The sequence below is a fragment of the Vicugna pacos genome, chromosome 7 (assembly GCF_048564905.1).
Source record: "Vicugna pacos chromosome 7, VicPac4, whole genome shotgun sequence".
Classification (NCBI taxonomy): Eukaryota; Metazoa; Chordata; class Mammalia; order Artiodactyla; family Camelidae; genus Vicugna; species Vicugna pacos.
The window spans coordinates 59,315,947-59,342,806 of record NC_132993.1 but is presented as its reverse complement, the minus strand read 5'-3'; the positions used below and the strand labels follow the sequence as shown (position 1 = coordinate 59,342,806).

General features: G+C 39.9%; 1 protein-coding gene across 2 annotated transcripts in view; it reads left to right on the top strand.

The window, feature by feature from the left end:
* Window positions 1–26,860, top strand: part of DLX6 (distal-less homeobox 6) — a 264,603-nt gene that overhangs the window by 195,892 nt on the left and 41,851 nt on the right. For both annotated transcript variants that reach the window (XM_072964947.1, XM_072964946.1), the window contains exons 7-8: window positions 16,524–16,581; window positions 25,522–25,747. The gene's annotated coding sequence lies outside the window, so the exon portion shown is untranslated. The remainder of the gene's footprint in view (window positions 1–16,523; window positions 16,582–25,521; window positions 25,748–26,860) is intronic.

Genomic DNA, 26,860 nt, shown 5'->3' with positions numbered 1-26,860 from the left:
TGCTGTGCCAGAAAATATTGGCTTAAAAAAAATAAAAAAGCTTTCCCCAAGGACTGGCTAGAAGGAGGATTCTCCAGGGAGATGAGATATACGGTCTGTGAATTCCAGCCCCAAATAAGCACCCTGTCCAGGACAGGACCTAGTTAGGTTAATAACATTTGTGACCTGTCACTTGCTATGGAATATTCTAAATTGACCACAGCTTCCAACTGCTTCAGATGTGTTATTTTAATAAGAACATTGTGCTCACAGACTGACAGATAAACCTAAATGCAAATAGTGTCTCATACTGTTTGGAAGAGGCAAAGACCAAGCTGAATGGTACATTTTGGCTGGGAACTCCCTAAACATTTTCTAGGAGCTCTTTCTTCCTGCTGACAGAAGAAAACAAATCTAGTTGGTTATTATAAGATGTTTCTTTTTCTTCTTTTTACCCCTAAAGAAAATATGCTTTCCTGAGAAATCTGAAATTATAACGTGCCGTTTTAGATATGGCCACATAATTTACACTTCTGGCAGAGATTCTCCCAGCAGCCACTTGGGATACATTTTCATTCAGCACGTTGGCACTCTTATGTAATTTTGATAAAGGTCTTATTCACTGGGATAACCATGGCAACCCGCTGTCCTTTGGTTGTCCCAACTGGATTATTTGTTGAGTGGCTTGAATTGCTGAGTGACTGGATAACCATGGTACACATGAAACACGTTAGGTAGAAGTGAAACACAGACGATTATATTTAAGGTCTCATTAAGATCTGGCAAGGCCGAAGCTGGGTAGCTCTCCTTGCGTGGGCCAGGTCCTCCAAAGCTTTCTGTTTCTCCATGCTGAAACTTGGCCAATCTTGTCAGCCCAGTGACAATGGGGAAAAAAGAAAAAAATGAAACTCTGTTAATAGGATTATACGATTTCAGGAGTAGAATGTTGCTACAGATGATTTATTTTGAAAGCTGATTTTGTTTTAGTGAAAACAAGCTCAGCCCATTACACCAGAGGCTGTGGTGCCAAACACAATCATTTCTAATTTGAAAGATGCGATTGCTTTTTAATGTGGAAATTTCACAAGGTTACGAAGAGGAAAAAAATTAAACTCCTTTCATGTAACAAAGTCACTTTCGGATATGGGTTACAATTCCCTGACAGTGTCCAGATACCCTGACCACATCGCAAGTCAGAAAGGTGGATCAGTTTGATTTACACCATTTCTCCATTGTGTTTCTCTTATGCCTCTGAAATAGCCTAATAGTCTTTTTTTACCAAAATAAATAGAGAGTAAGATAATATAAATACTTGAAGTATGCAGGGTCAGGCAAGAATAGGAGAGAGAGAGGAAACGAATATAGGTAAAGAAACTTAGTCTAGGTCTATAGACCTGTGTGTGTATATGCGTGTGTGTGAATTCTCCTTTGCCAAAACATTTTTATTTGCCTACTCCAGTCTGACCAAACTGATAACCTGTTACTTAGCTTATTCCAATTTAATCTGGTGCTTTGCTTTCACCAGATTCTATACCATTTTCTTTTTTTCCCTATATCTTTGGGGGACTTTAAAGGAAATACACACTCATCAAATCAATTTTAATGTGTTCACAGGATATGACTGAGATTATCAAAATGATGATGGCTAGGTTTTGATTCTGCCATAACTTCTCAGATACTGTAATTCTTTGCTAATATGCAATACAGTGTGCAATTCTAAGGAACAGTTGGTGGGACAAGGAAAAATTGCTTCTACTGGTATAAATCACTAAATTGGGAAAGATCAAAAAGTTAAGCCATTTTGAAGAGAGCTGAATGTTTGTCGTGTGGAACACATCTCTCCATTCTTAAACTAGGCTTACATCGCGAGCTGGGGAGGAAAGTGCCTTAGCAGGGAATACAGCCATGACAATGTAGCAGCATTTTGGGTAGAAATGACATATACACCGTGAAACCTTTTTGTACTTCCAGTAATTGTTTTTTATTTTTTGCCTGTGCATTCTATATACGTGTCATCCTGTTCTTTTGTGACTGGCAAGGGGGAAGTAGGTGAAGAAACTATATAATTGTGGTGCTCCTTCCAAAAGTTTGGCCATCAAAATTTCTATTGCATCTTTGGGAGCCAGCACAAAAGGACACAAACCTAAACATTAAAGGAACTGAGACACTGGAAGGGAAAGGTGTTGGCCTTTTGTTGGAGTAAAATTTAGGGGGAATGAGTTGGGAGTCCAAAAAACAAGCAAAGCAAGATTACAATGCCCAGTTTTAAATGTAAGCAAGTCCTAGTTAGCTCCTGGCAGTCCCACATAGTGCACCATTCATTCAGCACTCAGGCCAGTCCAGAACCCCCAGATCAGCTAATGTGGTGAGTGTCCATTTCCGTCCAATTCCCTTTTTTGATTCCTCAATTTTTTGTTCATTGTCACTTCAGTTCTGATATCTAAATATCTATATAGATTGTTTAACTTCTTAGCCTCACTTCCTATAAGAAGGAGACTTGGGCACTGTAAAGTAAACTTTGGGATCATTGTGGATCACTGTAACTAGTGGTTAGGGGAAGGGCTAAGCATGTTAGTGCACTGAAAGGCTACCATGTTCTAACTATTTCACATACTTATTTAATCCTCACAAAACCTTGAGATAGATATTGTTATCTCACTTTGCAGAAGGATAAATTGAGATACAGGGATGTTAAGGTACCTCAGATTCATCTACTTCACAGCCTACATTCATCCCACCAGTTCATTCTGCCTCCTAACCTCACTTGCAGCAATAGCCCATTGATCCTTGGAGCTGAGGACTGGACTTATTCAATGATACGGAGTCTAATGATGTCTCCGATTAAGACCTCAAAGTCCTTGGTTAGGAGACTGGGGAAAGGGTTTGGAGCTCTTCAGATGAAAAAAAAAGTGAAGTATAACATTCTGTATTCAAATGCATATTTGATATATATGACAAAGTACTATTAGTTATGTAGGTTTGTTCAGCAAGTAAGTCTCTGAGACCAATAATAATAAAAATAGCATCTTACATTTATATTATGTGCACAGTTCTTTGTGCCCTTTCATATATATTTTCACATTTAATGCTTCCAAATCCCTTTAACTAAGCAAGACAGTATTACCCTCATTTGACAGGAAAAGAGTCTATGAGTTAGAGAGGTTAAGCACTTTGTGGTCACATGGATAAGCAAGAAACAGGAGTCTAAAACAGTAGGCTTTTCTCTTAAACCAGTTCTCATCCCTCCGTAGTAGATAAACTGTACCATCTTTAGGCATCCTTCTATTATTCTGCTTATCACACAGTATTTGAATTGTTGGTTACTCATTTCCATATCCCTTGACTGTGAGCTCTTTTAAATGAGACTGTCTTTTTTTCTTTCTTCTTGGGGAAAAAAAAAGTATTTAATTTTCTAAATTAAACAGAGTGCAGAGTCCTAAGTTCCACCACACGGAACTGACAATTGCCAACATTTTGATAAATTCATTCTGCCCTTCATCTCTATATTCTTCGTACCTAGCATAATGTCGGGCACATAGTGGATAGCCAGTGAATATTGGTTGAAATTAACTGTGGGATCCATAATTATGAGAATAAATTAGGAAATTTATTAACTAGTGCAGAAATGATACTTCAGATTTCTTTCTTTATTTCTAAACTTGTGGTGTCTGAGGTGATTCTAAAACATTCATCCATATTTTACTCTTTTATGGTATAATGACAATGGTGATCATAAGGCTTTGTAAAATGACATCTGTAATTTTGTTCCTTTTTAAAAGGTGAACTATACATGCCCCTACAGCAATATTCCCACAATGAATGAGTCTTATGGGGTATTGATTAATGGCTTCTTCAGTTTAAAAAAAAAAGATTTCTTCTTGGATTTCAGTGGTTGCTAAGACTGCAGTCTACATGGGAAAAAAAAAAAAAACAACTGCATGAAACCAGACTCCAAGCTCAGAGAGCAAACATGCACACTGCACCAGAAATCATGCTATTCCAGTCCAAATGTACCAAATCCTCCTGTAACGTGTGGTCAAGGAGTTAAGTTCTAAAGGAAAATGCAAACAACCTGAAGGGAAACCATATCTGTCTGTCTCCTTCAGCCTCTGAGCCTCCCTGACAGAACTCTGTAGAGGAAGGTGTTAATGCTCACCGGTAATGATAGCCTCACCAAGTGCTTCGAAGGAGTTAGTTATACAGTTAGGGCCAAATTTGAGTTTGGAAAAGAGAGGAAGCAAACTGACTGTGTGTTTTGTTATGAGATCCTGGGAGGAGCTTCGAGCATTACAAAGACTCTTTCCTCTTCCAACCCTTCCAACTTCCTCCTCACCCCCTCAGGGGTTTCATTCTTTTTCACAGAAGCTTGGCAGCAGGCAGAGAAAGAACGGCTAGCTACAGAGGACTCAGGTCTCCTTGGCATGACCTATGACTGCAGCCCCGACAGTAGATGGTGAGACTAGAAGCCCTCTTTTCATTGAGTCTGTCTTACTGAGAGGAAAAACTGCTTTGTATGATGACTTTATGGCAAATGCTGGCAAAAGCTTTGCCCTGCATACTGAAAGAGAGACATTTCTAACCGCAGCTCATGAACCACACTTATTTACTCTGGCACATGCCCACTATTTGTTCATAGGCTTTCTGTCTCTACTAATGTGTTCCAATTTTGGAGGCTAAATCATTGCCAGTAGTTTCCAGGACATTCCGCTAGGCTAAGCAAAATCGCCCTAAGCGGTAGTCAGAAACCACTGGAGTAGTATTGTAAATACAGACTATTTGCAGAAAACGAAAGATAGCAAACATCTTATCGTTTTTGTGCTGCAGAATTCCATGGGTCATATCTTGCAGAAAGTCATGCAAGGCACTCACAAGAAACTAGAGCAGGGTACAAGGGCTTTCATCCCTACTAGAACTCAGAAATTGTGCTTGAAACCACTTTGAAATTTAGTCACAGCCTAGCACAGCTATAAGTGCATAGTATGGCCCTGTTCAGGAGACATGCTAGAGACTGGACACAGCTAACCTGCAGTAGCCTTTTGTCTGGTATGGATTTTAAACTGAACATAAGATCTGAAAACAGTGGAGCAATGCATCTCTGCATTCAGTAGTCCTTACATGCCCATGTGGGTCCTTACCTTAGGCCTAATGATGGTTTAATGCTCATGTTGAACCATGTTGATTTTAAGACCTGGGATAGCTGGGAAATTCTCCTTTCATAATAAAACCTGACAGCACTATTGAGCTGCCTTATTCCTTATTCTGCCCCAGGCAGGGACTGAGGAAGGGATACATTACGTGATATCACTTCTCTGTCCATAACTCTTATGCCTGTTTTCTATTAGATTTGTTTCTAACCAAAGCAGAGATTTTATTTACCCATGTGTATTAATCATGAACGAGAGTGTGCGTGATACACTCAGTAACTTTGATAACAACGCATCAATAAAACCATGTTTGTGTTTGGAAAGAGGAAGGAAGCTCACCCCAAAAGTAAATGCTGAGTATCCACCAGTATTCTTTTGAGGTGGCTAAGCAGATTCTTGAAGTACTTACATGTTTTACAGTACCTCTTGAGACTTACTGAAACTAGTCTCTTTCATCCTAAGGGTGAAGCAAAATTAAGTTGAAATAAGCCACAATTAAAACTCCATGTGTTGGGTTACGAGGCAGAAGGAAGGGTATACGTATCTCTATCCATGTGTATTCTGTTAACATTTCAGGCATTTTAACTTTGGGTAGTGGACAGCATGAAGGGGGACTAGGTAGGAACAAGGCCACCACATCAAACTGATACTGGGGTAGAAGGAACATTTGACACCTCCCGCCTTCTCTGCCCCCTGTCTGTTTTTAATTTTGCTAAATCATTCCCATCTGGAGATTGTATATTTTAAGTCGCCTCTCCAAGCAACACAGAGGTACAGTGTCGGAGAGCCTGATCTCAGAGCCAGGCAAAGAGATGCGAAAGCTTGTAGAGGCCCCAAGGCACAAGAAAGCAGAAAAGGAACAGGGTGGGGTCCTGGCTAAATGACATTAGCCTTTAGGGTGTGTACAGAAACTGGGACAATGGCACTGGGAGACATAACTTTTCTCTATGGTGAGTGTAAGGTTTTTGTATGTTTGTGTTTTAAAAAGTTAATATCCCTTTGAAAGTTCTAAAGGTGACGTCCTGGGAAACGTAAACTACCATGAAATTTTACTGGAAGAGAGATTCCCAGGCAAGAGACTTAAAAGTGAGATTTGTCCATCGTAAATATGAAGGTAATACATAAGGGAGGAAAACTGGCGACAAAACCTAAGGTGTGTTTTGCACGTGCGCACATGCACAGAAACACCAGGATGCTGTGGAGCCTGTCAATAGTGACTTTAGAGGAAAAAAAATTACCCTCTCTTTGTATCCTAACACCGCTCCCAAGTCATGTAGATCTGTTTGGGTGAATTCAAATTCACATGTTCTAGGTGTTGGCTTTTACACAGACATGTTTTTAAAATACATACAAATCTGTAAGATGGGCCTCATAATAGTTTTGTCTATAGAGAAATTATGAGGCTCAAATGAGAACAAAGGAAGTAGAGTGCTCAGCATGGTGCTTGAAACAGTCAGTACTCAAAAACTATCTGCTGTTATTATTTAAAGACTGAAGTGATATAGGAATTTTTTTAATGTGGTGCAGTAATGGTAACCAATAGCTTTCTCTCTACAGGGAATAGCCTTGAACTTAATTTAAAATTGTTTCAGTCTTCCTGTTCATTTCTCATATATACTTTCCCCGGCTCGAGTTTATTGAGGACTCTGTGAATGCAGCACCACTGCAGCTTTGTGCTCCACTGTAGTAGCCTCTTGACGGTGTTAAATAATACTGTGGTTTTAATGAAAGGAAGCAGCCACAGTGGTGTGGGCTCACACGCACAGGTATCCATTGCCTTTGGAAAAAAAAAACAACCCTTCTAAATGACATTTCTTCATGTTTTATCACCCTTTAGAGGAATGATAAAACTACCTATTTACTCTTGCTGATAAAGCAGACGCTGTTTATTATAGTTCTGTAATGTATCTACCTCATCTCCTTCCCAGAAAAAGCCCTGTTTTGTTGTGTACATCTAGTTGCAATGCCATTCTTTCTTATAACTGATCAATTACGATGTTAGGTTGTTTTTCTTCAGCATCTTTCTCTATTATTATCTAATAGCTATAGAAACAGTGGAAAAGTTAACTCAAATGAGAGAACAATTAGTAAGTGAAGAACAGGTATTCGTGGTTTGTGTGTGTGTGTGTGTGTGTGTGTGTGTGCGCGCGCATGCCCACACGTGCTTGAGCCAGGTCTGGAAATCCTACACCCTCTGTGCATTTATGCATGTGAAAGACATGCATTTACATACAAGAACCACATAACTATTAGGAACCAACAATGGTGCTCTTGATTCTCACTGAAAATCACTGTCAATACATGGGAAATTTTCCTAAGAGTGTAAATCAGCCCTGCCCAGTCAATAACTCAGCAAGTGTGTCCTGGCTAGGCTACGAAGATATTCAGAAAATCTTGGATTAGGGTAGCAAAAGTGAAACAGAAGCAATGTCAAATCAAAACTGCTATGGGCATTTTTTTAAGTTATTTGGTTTAAGTCATCATGTAATCAGAAATAAAGCATTGCTACTGTTTTCAAAGGGACAGTTAGAGAGCAGAGTGAAGATTTGATGAGAGGCATATAAACACTTAAAAGAAAACAGGCATGGATTGTGAGATTACATATTCTAAGTAGGAATCAGCTGCAGGCACTTCTGAATCATTTGTCTTTCTGATCTTTTAGGAATCAGCCTGTAGGCAAACCACGGGGTGAGGCTGGGAGTGCCTGGGTGAGGGTGCTTGTGCACGTGGGAGGGGAGCGAGCACCTTCTCTTGGTGCCAACTCCCCACCCCCCAGGAGAAAGGTATGTACAGTCCTTGGTCTACCTGTTGACAGAGCAGTTAGGCACGTTCTCCAACTGTCTTGCTCCCTGCCAGCACCTCCCTCCTCAACAGTAAAGCAACCTGGCTATGCAAAACAGGGTACTCTGACTCTCCCAGGCTTGAGGGCTGGGCCTTCCTAACTCAGACTAGGTATTTGTCCATGTGCATGATTTTAAGGGTGCTAAAAAATATGTCTGTGTCCCCAAATAAGACTCCCACCAATTTGCAACATAGCTTCTGAAATGTCACCACTGAAAATTCACATTTTTGCGTTAATGCCGCTCATCCATAGTAAGAGGGGCAGTGTATTAAACTGCTTTTACCCTTTCTACTCTTGCTCTAATCAATTACCAAATAATTCCCTGCTCTTTTAGAAAGAAGAAATAAATATCCAATGGGAATGGGACACAATGCAGGTAGAATCTGATAGAAAATTTGGTCAACAAGAGAAGATGAAAAGGTCCAGAGTGTATCAGCTCAGGTGAGGACCACAGTGAGGGGACCTTGGGTAACCAGATTACAAAATTACACTTCTAGGCAGGGGAAGTAGGAAAGAGGAAGAGCCATTCCAAAATAAGTAAATGTGGCCAAAGGACTACTTACCAGCATTTCTTAAGGCTGGTACTACTAGAGTGTAGCCCTCCCAGCAAAATATATTGTGAAAAAATGTCACCCCTCCACCATAAACACACACCCACCCCTACCCTGCCCCTCTGCCCCAGTTTCCCATTTGGGAAACTTACAGTTACTGTGGCAGCCTCTAAGGCTTTTTTGGTGAACCACTCATGGAAAAAGAATGTTCAGGGAACCTAGAGCTCTTCAACCAAATGATCATGTCTCAGATTTCCCAGTTCTGACACCCAGTCCCTCACACTGGCACATCAATACATCCTTGTCATATTGTTGGCTGAAAGACAGCAAGTAAATCTCTTGAGAATTGCAGAGATGTGCACAGGCTACTCAGTATAACCTTGTCAAAAGAAGATACAGCACTTTCTGGGTAATTCCTCTCCCATAGTCAGGAATAGGTTGTTATCTTTCATGAGAAAAAGATACATATATATGTATGTATATACACATATCTTTTTCTGTCTTATCACTCTTTACCTTCTTTTTGCAAGTCTTTAAACCTTTAAGAGAACTGCAGGTGTTTTAGGTATATAATATATAATATGACCTGTTAAAATTATCCCAGTGAAATTAGTTTCCTGGAAGACCAGAAGCCTGGTCTATCACCACACCTCCAACCACCTGATGGTGGTTCCAAACTACTTCCAAATCATGGAACTTCTAGGACTAGGGGACTCAGGGAAATTGCCCAGGCCATGTTTTACAAACAGGCTCTGGGACTCCTGGGAATGGAACTGTCTTGACTTATAACAAAGAGGGCGCTCCAGGTTTCATTATGCATTTCTAGTGGTATAGATGAGGTGGGGTGAAGGAGGTAGAGTTGATGCCTGACATAGGAAAAGGGATAATTACCAGGAACATTTTTCTTTAGCTGTTCAACCCAGTCCCTTGGGTTAAGAAGGAATTTAGGAGCCTGGTTTTCCTGATACCTTCTTAACTTTGATAAAAGCATGGATTTTTTTTTTAAAGCCAAGAACAGAGGAGTGTCATTGACATTCCAGGATCCATCAGTGTCTTATGATAAAGCTATGTCAGTAACAATATTTTTTAAAGATATAATTTCATTTTAAGTAGAGAAGAAAAAAAAGAAAGTGAAAAACATATTTTAGCCACTTCATCTCATTTGATTTAATTTTTCCAGGCAAACTACAAACAAGAATGATAAAGTCATTCAGCCACTATTATCCCAAATGTTCATAATGTTCAGTATGTAATTTACTCTTATAGCAACTGCACCAGGAAGGCAAAAACCAGCAGAATTACCCACAATTTATAGGTGGGTTAAGAAACAGACAAACAATTAGGTGCAAACAATTAAGTTCCCTCACTAGTTATTTTGTCTTCATAATCCCCACATTTTTAAAAAGTGATTTTTTAAAACATAAAAGGTTTTGTTTTGGCGCTAGGGGGACACAATCTCAGATGAAAAAAAAAGTGATCAGTTTTCCAAACTTAAATAATGAATCTATTGGTGGCACTGCTATGAGAATCAGCCATGAATACAGTTGTAGAAACATGTAATCCCAGAAATGCCGTTCCATTCCTCAACTCCAGAAAAGCTTTCCTTGTGAACCACAGAGATTAAACAGTTTTAATGGAGATTATGTCTAAGGAGACCACCCAAACTCACCTTTCAGCTACTCGCTCCCTAGTCGCTCTCTAGGGACATTAACTGTCTAGGTCCAGAAGTACATACGTTCCATAGAAATTAAATATGTTGGGTTTTCCATTCTTTGGGCTAAAATTAGTAGTCAGTCACAGACTCTTTTTACCAGATAATGTTACCAAGCAATAATGTCTCTTTAAGATTCTTGCAGATTAGATAGTCAGACAAAATTTTCCCTATACAAGGCTGTGCCTCTGAACAATTATGATGCTGACCCAGCAAAAGCTATGTGTACGTTTCGTCTTTGGAATCTGAGGAGGAAAACCAAAACAAGTGGTCATTACTGAAGGGGGGTTCAATAATTGCTTTAATGGGACAGAGTGATTTTATGTGAAGGTCTTTGTGACAACTCAGGAAGAAACAATCAAAAGGAAAACTGTTTTTACAGCTTGTGACAAGGTAATACCAATAAATAGGAATGGCGCCTTGATCGTTTATCCCAGAGACCCAAATACGTACTTTGACTGTGTAATTTATCGTCCAAACCAAGACTCTTAAGCAAGTGAAAGGCGGTGATTAACAATTATGCTGGAACAACAGGTGTGAGTGAACTAGAACATTTTGGGCAAACAGGGCAAGTGATCACCCTACCAATATAGAAAGGAGATTGTAGGAAAAGAATACTGAAACGGGGCAGATTTCTAATTAATATTTAAATGAAGAGGGCTTTTTAAAGGAGTTTAAGGTTAATACATGATCATTTTACCTATTCAGGTTAGTGATATCTCAGTCATATCCTTTTTGTACTGATCATTAAATCAATGAGTCTTGTCAAATGATAGGTTATTTTATATATTTCTGGCATATTGAAAGGGACATTGATTTTTTTTAACCCTGAAAACCAATTATTAGAGCATAATAATGCCCTTGTCTCCTCAACATGAATGCCCATTTCATGGAGAGTAACCTACTTACCTGCAAACAGGAGTTTTCAAAATGCTCAATGTCACTATTATCAGAGAAATACGGATCAAAACTACAATGAGATATCCCCTCATATCAGTCAGAATGGCCATCTTTCAAAAGTCCGCAAACCATAAATGCTAGAGAGATTGTGGAGGAAAGGGAACCCTCCTACACTGTTGGTGGGAATAGTTTGGTGCACCCATTATGGAAAACAGTATGGAGATTCCTCAAAAAACTAAAAATAGACTTACCACATAATGCAGCAATCCCAATCCTGGGCATACACCTGGAGGTAACTCTAATTTGAAAAAATACATGCACCCCACTATTAACAGCAGCACTATTTACAATAGCCAAGACATGGAAGCAACCTAAATGTCCATTGACAGATAACTGAATAAAGAAGCTGTGGTATATTTATACAATGGAATATTACTCAGCCATAAAAAAGAATAAAATAATGCCATTTGCAGCAACATGGGTAGACCTGGAGATCGTCATTCTAAGTGAAGTAAGCCAGGAAGAGAAAGAAAAATACCATGTGATACCACTAATATGTGGAATCTAAAAAAAAAGACACAAGTGAACTTATTTACAAAACAGAAATAGACTCACACACATAGAAAACAAACTGATGGTTACCAGAGTGGAAAGAGAGTGGGAAGGGATAAATTGGGAGTTTGAGATTTGCAGATACTAATTAGTATATATAAAATAGATAAACAAGTTTCTTCTGCATAGCACAGGGAACTGTATTCAATAACTTGTAGTAACCTATAATGAAAAAAGAATATGAACAGGAATATATATATCTATATGTATGAGTGAAAGAAACACTTTGTGCTGCACACCAGAAATTGACACAACATTGTAAACTGGCTATACTTCAATTTAAAAAAATGAAAGAAAACAGGAGTTTTCAATCTATCTTTTAGGACTTATAGTGTCTTAAAGGTAATATTCATTCCAGATCATCTTGGAGGATAAAAGACCATTGTTAGCATGGAGTCCTGGCACATAGTAGGTACATAATAAATATCTGTTGAATAAATGAATGACAGGTATTCAGCAGAATAATTAACTTTTAAAGAAATATAAACATATATAGAAAATCATATATTTGCTTTTATTCAACTTTTCTTAAACAGCTGCATAAAAAAAAAGAATACACACTGGAGTCAACAAAATTATCACTTTGCCTGTCTTTAGAAATCATAGCAAACAAGTTGCTATTCAGAACTGACAGAATAGACAGTAAGTATCTCTCTATAGATACTACAAGTTTAAGAGATGAAACAGTTTTTCTCTTCTTTTGGATTATATGTTAGTATTAAAAATAAAATAAAACACTTTCCCACTTAATTGAAAGTACTGAATTGAAAGCATTCTATCCCTCTCATGATTAAGATAGTTATCTTGGAGAAGGGATTTGATGTTGGTGTTGAAGAAAGTCAATGACTCGGCTATGAAATAAGAGATGGAGAGTTTTGGAAGCCTATGTCGAAAGGCTCATAGAAGAAAGCAGATGAAATTAGTAATGGAAACAAAAGAATAATAATTTTAAAAAAAGAATAGTTATATGATGTAACTTTTGGGGGAAGCTGGGCAAAGGGTACATTGAACCTCTCTGTACTATGTTTGCAAATACTTGTGAGTCTGTAATTATGTCAGAATAAAAGGTTAAAACAAATTTTTAAACAAAATGAAATGAGAAAGTTGAGATGGAGAAATAGACTGTCTTAAGACAAATTTCATGTCATTTGAATATGCTAAAGGGAGCTATCGTAAATCTCTCAATATTCCTTATTCAATATTCAGCAAATATTTCTGAGCACTTTTCTCTATAACAATCAGTTTTTCTCAATGTTGAGGATATTGTGGTGAACAGGATAAAGTTCCTGTTCTCATGGAGCTTACATTCTAGTGCAGATATATAATAAGCAAAGAATAGTCAAATAGATACATAATGTTTCAGATTATAGTAAGTACTCAGAAGAAAAATAAAGCAGGGTAAAGAAGCAGAGCTAGATAAGCAAGTCCTATTCTAAAAGTATTCAAGAAAGCCTCTCTGATATGGGGACATTTGGGCAGAATAAAGGAAGGGAACTGAGCCATGTAGATATCTGAGGAAAGAGCATTCCAGACAGATGCTGTAGTAAGTGCAAAGGCCCTGAGGTAGGAGTACTCCTCACATATTCAAAAAGCAGCAAGGAGGTCAGTATGGCCTGAGAACAGGGAAGTGGGTGACAGAAGATGAATTCAGAGATGAGGAGTGAGTACAGGAAGCATTATAGACCTTGAATGACATGGCAAGGACTTTGGATTTTACTCTAAGTGAAATGGGAGTCATTGGAAGGTTTTGAGCAGAGCAGTAACATAATCTGATTTATATATTTTTTAGGGTTTTTTTTAAATTAAAACTTTATTTTTAGAGCAGTTTTGGGTTCACAGAAAAATTGAGGAGGGATGTAGAGATTTCTCATATACCTCCTGCCCCTACACACACAGTCTCACCTATTATCAACATCCCTCATCATTTGCTACAACTGACGAACCTACACTGATACATCATAATTACCCAAATCACTACTGAACTAATTCAGGTGAGTGATACTGAGGCTTGGACTAGGCCTTTGGTGGTAGAGGTGGTAAAAGTAATCAGATTCAGGACGTATTTTGAAAGTAGAGCTTCAGCTGAGTTGCCATTTCCTGCTGTGGAAAGGATCATGGGGGAAGGCAGGTCTATCCATTTGGGACATGTTAAGTTTGAGTTGCATGATAAAAATGCTAAATAGTGGTGCCAGGAAGACAAGGAGTCTATAGTTTAGGGCCAGGCTGGGGTTTGGACATAAAACTTGAAAGACATCAGTATGGAAATGGTATTCAAAGTCAAGAGGCTAGATGAGATCACCGAGAAAATGAGTTAGAGAAGGCAGGTTGACTCAAGAACTGAGCCTTGAGCAGTCCTGACATTTCAAGATGAAGAGGATAAAGGAGAAACTAAGAAGCAGTGGACTGTGAGGTGGAGGAGATCCGAGAAAGAGAGGGTCCAGAAGGCCAAGAGAAAAAAGTGTTTCAAGAAGGAGAAAGTGGGGGAGGGTATAGCTCAGTGGTAGATTGTGTGCTTAGCGTGCGCAAGGTCCTGGGCTCAACCCCCAGTATCTCCATTAAAAATAAATAAATAAACCAAATTACCTCCCTAAGCCAGAGCAAAACAAAACAAACAAACAAACAAAAGAGGAGAAAGTGACCACCTGTAACCAGTAAGTTGAGAGTTAGAGAAAATGAATACTGAAAATTGACCATTGGATTTGGCAAGTGAACACCCTAACTGACCTCAAACTTACTTTAGGGAGAGGATTAGGGCTGAAAGCCTGAGAGGAGTGGTTTTCAGAGTGAGTGGGAGGGGAGGAAATGTCTTTACAAAAGTAAAGGCAACCTCTTCAAGGAAAGTTGCTGTAAAGGAGTACAGAGAAATGGGGCGGTACTTGGAGAAGGTGTGGAGCTGAGAGAAGTTAAATGGAAGTTTCACCACTAAAACCAAGCAAATGAAATAAGCCAAAACCAAGAGCTTTGTTTTCATTTGAAATCGGAGCCATCGCATGTTTGTATGCTGATAGGAATGATCCAAAAGCAGAGAAGTTTTCTTGAAATAGGCAGAGGGTTAGATCTAACCCAAGGTTGAAGTCTCTAAAGGAGGACTGAGGAAGCTCTTAGCGGCATCATTCTCGAGTGACTTTCAGGGAAAGCTGAGAGAGGAACTGTCAGTTAGCCTGGACCTATTGACAAAGGAGAATATCGGTGAACAAAGATAAAGGAACAGAAAATTCAGGAACCTTCAGAAAAGAGGTCAGTGAAGATCTGAGGTGAATCTATAGGATATGAAAACAAAACATGGCTAACCAGAAAAGCTGTTCTGGGAAATTTTGTTTATAGATGTGTAGACGTCAACTCCTACACAAATCCAAATCCTACCAAAGTCCTTTGGTTGGGTTTGAGTCTGATAAGTTATTTATTGTGAATTAGTATGTGCTTTACATTAAGAAATATTAGACAATCTAGAAGTACATAAGATAAAAAAATGAAAGCATACACACTCTCTCATATTCTACTCTCTAGGGAGAACCACAATTGGTGCCTATCCTTACAGATATGTATGGGTATATTTATACACACACATGTATGTATGTATAATTTTTAACAATAGAATCATATATACTATTCATACTATTCTGCAACTTGCTTCTGATACCTAACAATATGTCTTTTGTATTTTTCGATCTCAATAAAATAACTCTACCTCCGTCTTTATAAAATAGTGTGAATGGGTAATACATGAACATGATGCACTATATAAAAGGGCCAAGAAGGTATATATAGTATCACCCTCCAGTCTCCCAACAGTTTCTCCCCAGAGGCAACCACTATTACAAGTTTTTTAAATGTTCTTCCACAGCTGGGCAATGTATATAAATACAGATATGTTTGTATTTATACAAACAGTAGCTTACCATACATGTTGTTCTATACATTGCTTTTTAAATTTTAACTGTATATCTTAGAGATCATTCCATATAGACCTGCCTCATTCTTCCAAATGGCAACATTGTATTCTGTATTTAATCAAATCCTATAGCTGGATATTTCTAATTTTTCACAGAGAAGTAAATGCAACCATACTGAGCAACAATTTAGCATTTATTCAGCAAAAAAAAAAAAAGAGAGAAGAAACCAAAATACAGAAGTAAGACCAAAAGAAAGCATTTTAGGCTGCAAAGAACTATTGGTTAAACCTTAGTCTGAGGCCTTGTCTATGTGGCACTAAAATAAATTTCTTGAAAAGCAATTCAAAATTCTAGGCACTTATATTCTAATTTTCAAAAAGGAATTGATCTTTTTATTACTTTCAAATAAGATATGAACAATGAAGAGCATCTCTCTGTTTTGGGCACCTAAACCCTCTTAACAACCTTGATGAAGCATTTTTGGGGACCAGTCAGTGAAGGTCTAGAAAGTCATTTTTTGTTCATTGAAACGCCTGGTTAAGAAACAGTTCTCCTCCATTCAGTATTTGTCAATGGCTATTACAGTTGATACTATACAGAGAGGATGGTTTTACAGATACTCCAAATAAAATAATGTCACTGAAATAACACATCTACTAGGAAACTCCAGGGGGGGAAAGTGATGTTTTTCCCTGTATATAAAATACATTATTAATTGAACTGTCTAGAAACACAGTGTCTTGTGGTGGCCGGAGTCTTAAGGTATGAGTCTCGTGTCAATTCTGTGACCACTGAGTATATGAAGTTGCATTATTCAATTCTCTTTGCTTCAGTTTCCCATTTGGAAGACAAGAGAAATAATTGTATCTGGTGCCTCTTATCTACCCCCAGGCCATGCTGAGAGAAGCAGAAATGAGACCCTGCACACGGTGGAAAGTTTTCCAGTAAGGTATTGTTTCTGTCATCATGTTAATATGACTCTGACCAAGTGATGTCTCAAGGTGGGTTGAGAGGCAGAGAGATGTGTGAATCAGAATCAACTGGGGAGATTCTTCAAGCCACTCTCTCCCTGGCCCCATCCTTCCATCACCAGTTGCAAACTACTGTAACTGAAGAAAACTTCAGTGACTGGTTCCAGCAGGTATGGGACATCAGTATTGGGTTCTAAATAGTGGGAGATGTGCACATGGTGATTAAGGTCAAGGTCTTCCGTTTCAGGAAAAGCTGAGTTTGAATGTTGACACCACTCCCTCATTAACTATAGGATTTTGAACGATCTATTTCACCTTTAGAAGCCTTCATTTCCCCACCCATAAAGCACTTGCCTTTAAGATTGGTTTGTGGCTGCCATGTAGTTAGTACTCAATAAATAGTTCTGCCATTGGTTCATTGCTAACTCCAACCCCAACTGTCCACTCTGAACCATGGATTTCAGGCAATCTTTGTCATTCTCTCACAAAGGTTTAATAGATGTAGGATATATGCTTAAATATACAATTTTAAGGCTGGAAATAGCTCTAAAACCATAACAATTACCCTCACCAAACCCTCATCTTATGGTTAGAAAAACTGAGGCTCGGAAAAACAAGAGATTTATCCAAGGCTACAGGGCTATGTGGAAGGGCCAGGACTAGAGCCACACCTTCTGGCTTCCAGTCTAGCGATTTTCACTTCCTGCCTCTCAGACCACACACTTAATAAAAATAAGATGTTCTTGCTTTAAGAAGTTAATGATGAGAATGTTATTTCCTTTCTGCGACTGGGTCAGTGATGTCATCACATAGAACAAGAAAAATCCTATGAGATGGCCCTCATCCACCTAATAAAATTAATAGCACAGAAAGATATGGAAAACTACCTCCTGCTATTGCAGATGGAGCATCCAAAGGCCCAGAGAGGAGTGAGCAACAGCCTAGACCTAGGACCCAGAGAGAGACCCACGTTGTGAGGGGACAGACAGGAAGTAAGGAGGAGAAGGCCCAGTACTCCTTACTGGCAAAAAATCTGCTTCCCCAGATTGGTCCAGGATTTCAAGCTGCTATGCCTCCCTTGAGAATTTACAAGGATTTCCAAAAGCTGCATGTTTTTTCACGTGGCTGCTGCTTCCTCACATCTTTCATTCTTGCCCTTGTGATTAATACAGACATTAGTGTATCTGCAATGAACTGATACTATGATTCCCCTGCCCTGGGTGAACAGGGAGGTGCCCAAACCCACAGGGAATTCAGGAAGCAGAGCAGGGGCTGTGACTAACACCCAGAAACTTTACGTTCAAGTCAGCAGATGACGGCTAGATCTGTGCCTCTAAAAATAGGCCCAAAGGATCTTCAAGACTCCCTCAACAGGGCGGGGTGCCAACACCGCCTGAAGAGCTGTACTACGGTCTGATTCCCAGGACTCAGTGGAGGGGAGGGGAAGGTCACAGGACTGGAAGCACACCCAGTCCAGTTCTGGGCACCTGCCCGTCTGCCCACGAATGACCACTGCGGAATCTAAGGCAAACGGACAGCCCCCTAAGCTCAGTCTGGAGTCTCTGACTCCGAGCATGGCCTGGCCCTGCGACCGCAGCAGTCTCCATTCCAGCCCTGATCACCGTCAGGAAGGCGAGTGTTACCTCCTGCTTGGCCTCCAGTTCTGTGGTCACCAGTGTAACCCAACGATCATAAATTTCAAACTCAGCTACATGTTGCCCTACTTCTAACTCTGACTGCCTGCAACTTGCCCTTTGGGAAAACAGCTTTACTCCTGAGTGCTCTCTGCTAAATGAGTGCCACCTTGTCTCTTTCCTCCACATCATCATGATAATTAATAAGCAACTATATCATCCCTGGTGGTTGTGTTCTTATTAGGTGTTAACTGGCCTTAGCATCATTATCTCATTAGGCCTTTCCACCTAAATTACTTTATCAGCTTCCCTCCGAAGGGGGTCTGGTACTGTCTGGCTGAAAGGAATCCCCTGTACAAACATGAGAGTGAAAGCATAATCACGGGCATTTAGACCTGCTCCAGATATTAATCTTCTTGAAAAATTAACACTATTTCTACTAGAGGGAATACTTTACATTGCTGTAAATTCTCTCATCCAAGGTGCTTAAAGCAAATACTCAAAAGCTTTTTAACTTAATCTCACTCACTTGAGGGGAAAAAAATGTTGTAGAAGAATATATTCTAAAATATTTACAGTAGTTAAAACCGCCCCCTCCCATCACTGCCCACATTTCTATTTGGATAAATTATCTCCAGTTTTTTATTAAGAGACTGAATTTCAGATTTTCCTATAAAAGGCTGTGAACAGGTTTGTGCGCTTAGTCCCCACTTCAGTTGTTCCAGATGCAATCTTTTCTTCAACTTCCCCTATAAATGCTTCACTTTCCTTTCCTTTAATAGCACTCATTTTATAATTCAACATTTTGCAAAAGGTGGATGAAGACAGTTCTACTCATTGATGAATGGAGAACACAGACTAATACATTTCTCTAAAAATGCTTTCATTCCTGAGGACTAATGACTCTCATTGCTTCTTCTATTGTCCTGGCAATTTCATGTTAGCCATGAACTCTTATAAGCTTTTCCTCCTTTACTTCAAGGTTGTGCACGTTCTCCAAAGGTTGGGGGATGTGCCGTCAAAAGTTCAGGCCTACCCTGTCTAGCTATTTGTCACGTTTTGTTTCCCATCCCAATTACCTCCTCCCTTTCTTGCCGTCCCGAGTCCCTTAATCATCTCCCATGTAACTCATCATTCATCCTCACTTTCCCTTGTAATTTGCTATTTTTAAATGTCTTATTATCTCATATTCCTCATCACCCACTTATCCTTCAAACTCTGTTGTTCATTTAATTTTCCCACCATTTATGTAGCTGTTTGGTTGGCAGTGTTCATTTCCCCTTCTTGCTTACCCACACATTAGTCATCTCTTTCCCCTCTCCTTCCTGCTTTCCAACTTCCAAGTTCTTTTTTCCGAAGGTGCAGATCATGATTTGAAATGGTGGCGATCAATCAATCCTAATGTCCCCAGACTCTCTTTCTATTTATTTACTTAATTTTTAATATCAAATTATCATTCTATGGAGGAAATCTAGGTTTATAATTCTCAAGCCTTTCCACAGAGGCAATCAAATTCACTAGCTCTCTTTTTTTTAACTTAATTGGGGATAATACAAATCTCAAATAAAATATTGCACAGTTGGTTGGTGTTTATTTGAGATGTGCTGACTGTTCTTTTTCCCCTTTGCAATTGAAGCCCAGAACTGTAGCCAAAAGATATATTAATGTCTTTTGAATCTACGTCATATAAAACTTTTCTCTTAGGATTGAAAGTAAAACCGTAAATACAAATCCTGCTGTCTTCAAACTTCCTGTTAATGCCCAGCCTCTTTTCCAAGAAAAGCATGAATTTTGGCTTTTAAAATTATTTGTTTGTGTTTTGTTTTGTTTTGGAAACTTCACAGGCTTCAGGGTCTTCTTCCCTTTCTCTTGACGTCCTTTTCTCGTCCTGAAATCTCAGGATAATTGCAGCAAAATCTGGAGATCTTTCTTCCTCTTATTTCCTCTACATCAGGATCCTTCCTCACCTCACCCTTTCCCAGCAGATCCCCTCTTAAGTGTATGACAGGGACAAATTCCTGTCTTTGCAGTCTCACCTTTATGTTCTCTCTCGCTCCCCCTCTATCGCTTTATTTTGCTCCACCCACGCTTTTTCGGACACTTGGTGAGGTTCTCCCAGCCTGTCTTCCTGGTCAAGAGGGTCACCATCTTGTTCCCACAATACCCTTCGAACGCTGGCAAGGGAAAGGCCTTGTGGTCATCAGCTTTGTCAGTGATAACACCAAGGCAGCAGAAGTAAACATACTGACCAAGGGACAGCCTGATTACACCATGATTAAAGGAAGAGTTAGGACAATTTCTCAAGTTCTTATTGTACTTCTGTGTTCACTTTTCGAGCTTACTGATCTTCCTGTTCCATCACAGGTATATGATGCCTTACAGTGGAATAAGGTTGGTGAACTGTAACCACTGAAACCTAGCATGCATTTCCATATGATTATGACTTTACTCTCATTCTAAGCTAGCCAAAGGTATAGATCGTTTGTGCAGTGGGAAATCCTGCTCATTGAATTTCTTTTTGAATTGAGTACATTTCTTTGGAAAGAATTAGTTTTCTCTGAGTTAATTGTTTCTTATATGATCCAAATCATCTACTCTTCCTTTGAAAATATGACCCCTTCCCCCTCACTGTTATATTACAATTCACACACGATATCCTTTGAGGGTACGATGTGGTCTAATTTTCTTCATTATTCAATTTGGATCCTATTAAGTAAGACAGGCATTCACTAAGGACGAATACTTAAATTTTGGCAAGTAAGTTCATTTGTATTCAGAAAGCTTTGCACTCCTCATATTTAATAAACCTTTCCATTACAGAGTAAAGAAATCCTGGAAAATAGTCAAACAAATTAGCAATGGGGCCACCAAGAAAGTACATTCAACACTGATTCAGAGATATCTCAGCTTATCTGTTTTCTATCAGTTATGGAACAAGAAAGATGAAATATGCAATTATATACAAGGAAACATAACTCCTAATTCTTTCATTCTAGATGAAACAAGAGTTGCTTAAAAAAATAAGACCTTTGTTTTCTCTCAATAAAGACAGAGAAGACAGATGTAAATTGCCTTAGAGTCAATGGCTGGAGCTACAAGACTTCAAACTATGCAAATGAGAGATAGTCCATCATTTGTATTATTTTATTCACAATGGCCAATATCTAGATATTTGGAATATGAAATGGTTGACAAACTGTTCCCTTTTCTGCTATAGCTTCTCTAGCATGTAATTAGAAAAAGAAAAAAAACTTCCCTTTTTATTAGAATGTTTAGAGTCATATAGATTTACTGATACCACTTCCGTTTAATGAGAGTAGCACTGCACTAAGATATTTGAATACACTGTCAGTTATTCCGGGGCTGATTTTCCATTTACGTGAGTTACCAGGCCCAGGCCCTTTGTTTCTCTTCTAAGTCATGTCAGCCATCCGATCTTGTGAACCTCACACTGCTTTTAGTATATTTACAAGAGGGAGAGTGAGAACAAGAAGAGATGAAGCATTCATCGATCCATTTAGTAATGCTGTGCATCTGCAAAAAAATGAAAGCAAGAGAGAAAAATCAAAGCCCTTGGCCATGAGAGGTATAAGCATTACCTAGTGGTGTCAGTACATTCCTTGACCTCAGACGAGAAGCAGAGAGTCAAGAGTAATTAATTTCACCATTTAAGCCAGACATTGGCGTCCCTTAAACTATTTCCCAGTATAAAATTTTCAAACAAAACAGTTTATGTCAGCAATTCTGAATATGAAGTTCCATTGATTTGTTTTCCATAAAATATGTTTGGAACCTAGAGATATATATCAAATAGAGTTGCTAATGATGGGAGAAACAAAGATGAGGTGAAGTCACATAGGATTCACAATAGGTAAGAATACATAACAATATCTTTTTGTCTTATTAGTGGTTTCCCTTTCCCTTTCCTTTTTAAAGAGCCCCCCAGCCATAGTGAATATATGAAGCACAGTATACATGAAAGGTGTCTATTTATTGAGGTTGTTTTTTTTTTTTAATTTAGGAACTAGTCACCTAGATTCTCCCTATGTGAGTAAAAATGGGTTGCAGAGGTTGGGGTAGACAGTGACCATCACTGTATAGAGGACTATCTCTCTCAGATTTATCCCAAGAAGTAAAAAGTCATCTCTTCCTTCTATCTGGACATAAATCTTTTCATGGTGGCCCTGGGCCTAGATGGTTACCTGGATGCCCATCTCAGGCCACCTCAAAATTGCTTGAACAGATTGAGGCAGCTGCCTATAGCTGGTTGCCTCCTAGCACACTCCTCTGGGACATCATCAAAAGGAAAGCCAGCAGATGAAAGGAAGGTTTTGTCCCCTCTCTTGTGAAAGCCTCTGAAGTGTGGGAAAATGTCAGGTTTACCCTGTATCTCTAAACCTAGCCCACACCTGGCAAACAGCATGTGGTATACGCTCAACAGAAATGTAATGAAGGAAAGGAGAGGGAGAAAGGCAGGGATAGAGGAAAAGATGAAAAAGAGAATAAAGCCTCTGTGAGCTCCACACAGTATGTTTCTAGAACCTTCTCAACTCCAAAGGGGAGAGACAGACTAATTGTATCCTATGAGGCTGAGAAACACTCCTCCAAAAAAATAATGGTCAAGTGACTATTGGAGATCTACTGGACCTATCAACTTAGGAACAGTTGAATTAGAAACTGGCCATTTGTCCTGTCATTCTGGGGCCTGATAGTTAACATTTTTAGAGCTGGAAGTGGTCTTGGAATCACTTAAAATGCCTCCAAGTGAAATGTGATGGGACTTGCCCACAGTCACATAGCTTATTACAATAAAGACCAAAACCTGGGTCTCAAAGCTTCAGGCCCAGCACTTCTCACACTGCAGTTTTCCTGCATAGAACAGAAGCAGTCGCTGGTCCCTGAGTTTTATTCCTTCATATTTCCTAACCCAAGTCGTGTAATATCTCCTCCCTAGAAGTTCTACAGACTTCAACCCCTTTTTCTGGCACCATGAGACTTTACCTAGCTTGCTAGGGAAACAGTCCATGCTGGTTTACAGAGCATTTATAGAAGGCAGGCTTATAATTCTTATAAAAGCTTGGTCACTAGGCAGATCAAGGCAACAGGAATTACTCTGTTAATTGGAATCCTAGACTAGAGAATATCTTCGTGGCCATTTGTTTGCTGTAGCTATTACTCTTCATACTTAGGAGAAGCCAGCATGTAAGCTCCATAAGGGTAGGAACCATGTGTATCTTAGACCTAATATTCTACAGTGTGCAGTAGGTACTATTTATTGAATTATTGAGCCTGACCATGAGTTCTGTGTTTTATGATTCTAAGAACATTCTTTGGTGTCCTCATCTGCAAGTAATTGACAGTATCATCCTTCGGCCTAATATTTTTGAAAATCTCAACTTCACCTGGTCTCCATCTAATTAATTCAACACAGGATCTGATCACCCAGCCTTAAGGCAGAGTTCAGGCTCCACTCGACTTGATCTGCTCTGTTAGTTAACAACCCTCACCCCTCCAAGTGAATGAAAACACACTAAGAGCTAACATCCTAGAACTGGAAGATAGACAGTCTATGACTATGTCTTCATTTTCAAGCCCTAGAATGCAGAGCAGAGGTGTGTAAGCTAATAAATTGGTGTTCTCTTCAAACCACTACTTGCCAGATCTTTACTAGAGAACAGGCTGAGCTCTGCAGGGAGAAGGACCAAGCGGGAGGACCACAAGGGTAGTCTGCCTACCTTCCGCGGTCACAGACAGTCTACTTGGGGCAGCCAATTTATGTGTCTCAGTAGGAAAAACAGGAGCCCTGCAATAAAACACCCCCATGCTCCTCTATATTCTGATTATTCCCTACTCTCCACCACTAAGGAACTTATCAGACCACTCCTTCCAGCCCCACACAGGGCTCTTCCCAAAAGAAGTGCTGGTATTGTTTTTCTCTCCGTATATTTCTATGGATATGCTGTCATACCCTGGACATTTTAGTGCCCTTATAGTTTTGTCTTCCAAGCAGTTGTTCAGCTGGTCTGTCTGTAATCTGACCCTGACGGCAGCCATGACTTGAAATGAAGAAGGCAGTCTAGTTAGAAACCGCAGCTGATGTTCCTCTTCTCTCAGGGGGTGGGTAGCCCATCCATTAGGTCTTCCATAGGATGGTGTCCAGGGGCCAGGATTCAAGAAGCTCAGAAGCAGCAGTGGGAAGCAATATAGGAAAAGGCCATGCTCCTCCAAAGGAGTGGGTTTTCCTTATGTCTCGGCAACTGTAAAATTATAAATCAAAGATTAAAAAGGTAAGCCATTGCTCAAGTGAGGATCTTGGTAAATACATGGCTTAAACAAAACCTGATGACAGATTCATTGGCATCTAAATGAAGTCTGTGGTTTTTCAGACAATGGAGCAGAGACTAAAGGATCACACAAAGTATGCCTAAGGATTCTCCATTCTTTCGTTTAATTTTGCTGTACCAAAGAAAGAGGAAAAATTATAACTGCAATTAAATACAAGTGAATCTTCATGGAGAAAGGACGTAGAATGAGGGCTAGGGAGGGTAAACTAGGAAAAAAGGAAAGAGAGCTCACAGAATCCAAAACCAGTCCCTGTCTCTTCACAGTGTTCCACAGGGCTACCCTGAATGGAGTTTGATTTTGTGACCTGAGTGAGAGTTAAAATAAGTAATATTTGGGGATAAACATGGATTTAAGGTCCGTGAAAAGTGAGGAGTATGGTGACCCAATCTTTATCCAGTTTCTGGGCAACCAAAATGATTGATTTCTAGTGTCATTAACAAAATAAGACAGTGATAAGAACCTTGCCCAAAGATGGTCTAGGTGAAGCATCACGAGTTTAGGGCATCTCTGCCCAAAACATCACAGGAGGAGTATTGTCGTGCTGTTGCCAAGGTACTAGGCAAACCCACCAAATCAATGACTGTCTTTGACTTCCTTCCCCTCCCTTGCTATGCCACTCTGCCCACTTCCTGAGGCTCCAGGGATCCAGAGTGCATGTGCTATTATTCACCCACTCAAATTTCTTTAATACAGCAGATACTAGTTAAACAGAAAGTCTCCCATTGGCTAGATTTGGGTATTTCATACTAGAGTATTAACAACTAGTGGCTTTAACATTCCCATGGAATATTTGCATTTTAAAAATGGAATTATATGCATCTAACTTTTAATTATTGGAATATGGGAAGAAGAGAGAGGAGGGGATGAGTGAGCCAAGAAAGGGGTAGGGCTTGTCATGCTTCTTGTTTAATCTCACCACCCTTCCACACCAACCACCAGCCTCCAAACAGTGGGCTTCAGCAACTTTACCTCCAGTGCCAATGAGCAGCTGCTAACCCCGGACTGAGAAAGCAGGTCTGTCCTCAGAGCACATGAAGAAAAGGATCTCTCAGAACTGACGTCTGAGCCTACAGAGACGCCTCCTACAGATGCCAATGATCATGTCTGCATTCCAGGTGTCTCCCCTGGTCCAAATCCTTCACTTTACACAGAAGTAAACTGAAAGGTGAGTGGCTTATGCAGTGTCACACCGGGAGCTACTCAAAGGTAGGGCCAAGACTAAGCCTCGGTCTCCCAAATCCTAGTCCTAGGCCCTGCCCAAGTGAATCCCCAGGAGCACAACACAGTGTCTTTGCTCCAGACACAGGTGGGAGGATAATGTTGTCCAAATTCTAGAGCAATATTTGGGTAGTGTCTGAGTAGTCATTTCCCCTTCCTGGACGACAGCCTGGTTCAGTGGGTCTGGAGGAGGCACAGGAATGTTAACAGGTTCCCTTGGGGATCTGATCTCTGAGGTGTAGGAACCACCCCTGTGCTTCTCTTGTCACTCCTCTACCTATCAGCACCATGCAGACGACTGGAAGGTCTCCCTGAGGGGCTGTTCTGGGGACATCCTCTGGAGCCCAAACATCAAAGGGCTCTTGACCACTGGGGCACAAGTCAGAGCCCTGAAGACAAACACCAGCCTTGAAATCTCAAAGAAAGAATGCTCAGAATGTGCTGGAAAGGTCTCCTCTTAGACCCTGTTGACCTTAATGACTTTGTGGCCAGCAGTGTCCCAGCTGTACCCTCAAGGTTCCTGTATAACCAACCTTCTAATAAGTGCTGGGCCCCTACTTTGTATAACACTGTGCAGGGGGGCTGAAATGGACAAAGGATAGGAAGATCAACATACATGCTTAAGAAGAACATCAACAATACAGAGCAGTGTCACTGAAGATGGAACACAACAGCACAGCTCAGTATCATACAAGCACGTTCCATGTAATTCAGCAATGTCCAAACCCTCTGCCTGGCAGATGCTTGCTGCAGTTCCTAGACCTCCAGTCTGAACATTCTGATTCAGTAAGCTCAAGGAAGAGCCCAGAATCTGCATTTTTAAAAAGCCAGCTCCCTGGTGAATCCACAGATGAGCATCTGAGATCCTTATATTGTTTTTGAGGGCTGACTGTGAAGAGTCCAGTGGAATCTAGCTTGGTTGCTTTTTATAGTCACAGTTTACAGCCCCTCAACATTCCTGTCCTCAAATTGGCCCCTAGATGCAAGTCTGTTTGGCTTTGTTCCTCGTAGGTCAGTCTTGGCCTATGCCATCTTCCTACTTTTTATTTCCTATTTAGGG